Consider the following 1,226-nt stretch of genomic DNA (forward strand, 5'->3'; position numbering starts at 1 on the left):
TACATATGTTTCATATCCTTATCTTCTCCAGTTAGTCATTTTGTCTGACCATTTTATTTGATCTTTTTTTCCATTTTGTTTTTCATCTTTATGTTTTCAGTTTCCATAAATGTGTTTTCCGTGTTTCTTTTACCCTCAGCATCTTTTCATTTTGTCTTCGCATCTGCTATGTTTGTGGTCATGGTGGTGTTCTAACCCCCACCTTGGGTTCTGCTTTACTTCTTTCTGTTGTCTGGTTATCACCTTCTATTGTTTATTCTTTGAGTTCTTTTATTTATTTGTTCTTTTCTGTCTGCTTTTGAGGTATCCCTTTCTGGTAGTGCTTGTCTTATGGTATTCAATTATAATTTTCATCTGCTTTATGGCAACATTGTTCTAATAAGTTTTCTTTACCTATGGGAGGGTTTTGTTGTTCTTTTTCACCTCTTTTTTCCATAAACGTCTTCACATGAATGCTATGCTTTTGTCTTTTTTGTTACTCACTTCTTAATTAGTTGAATCTTCCCTGACTGATTATTTGAAGGAGAATGGGAGGGGTAGCTGTGGGAGCCTTGGCCAATGTTGCATTTCATACTAAGTCAGGATCTTTCTCTCCCTAGCTACAATAATAGGCTGTTGCCCTCTCTAATTGCACTGTGAAATGGCTATGCCTTCTCTGTCTCTTTGACTTTATCTTGTTTAGGATGGGGGAGAGGGGATTCTAATGCTGAGCCTGTGTCCTTCTATTTCCCCTATTAGCTCCTATTGGCATCTGTCACTAAGGGAAACCTTTCTTCTGGTGTGACCCCTTCACTTTTAGAAGGTGTGTGTTTGCTAGCACTCTCTAAGATCTGCCTCCTCCAGGCCCACTTGGGCACTTACTCATGTACTTTCTCTGCCTTCTCCAGGCCTTGGACTTTGCTCCTTCCCAGTCAGGTTAGCACTCTTTCATTCTGTAGCGCTCACATTCTGGGAGTATTCTGACTGGAAATTTTATTAGGCCACCTTAGTACTCCTTGCCCTCCCTGTTCTCCCCAGTTAAATATATTTGAGATTTTACTCTTTTTAGGTTTTTTATGTATGGCATTTTTTTTTACTTAATATTTTGTTCATAAAACAGGCAATACCAAGAAGCAAGAGAAACCTACCTTAATCTGGATAATAAAGTAAGAACTTTAAAAAGGTTTATTAAATTGCTGGAAGAAATAATGACCCATAGATATAAAACATATCAACAATTTAGAAGG

At 37.7% G+C, this 1,226-nt stretch overlaps 1 protein-coding gene across 1 annotated transcript in view; it reads left to right on the forward strand.

Annotated features, from left to right (window-relative positions):
• LOC105817417 (structural maintenance of chromosomes protein 6-like) overlaps positions 1 to 1,226 on the forward strand; it is a 19,158-nt gene that overhangs the window by 430 nt on the left and 17,502 nt on the right. The window lies entirely within an intron of this gene.

The sequence above is a fragment of the Propithecus coquereli genome, unplaced genomic scaffold (genome assembly GCF_000956105.1).
Source record: "Propithecus coquereli isolate 6110/MARCELLA unplaced genomic scaffold, Pcoq_1.0 Scaffold41, whole genome shotgun sequence".
Taxonomy (NCBI): domain Eukaryota; kingdom Metazoa; phylum Chordata; class Mammalia; order Primates; family Indriidae; genus Propithecus; species Propithecus coquereli.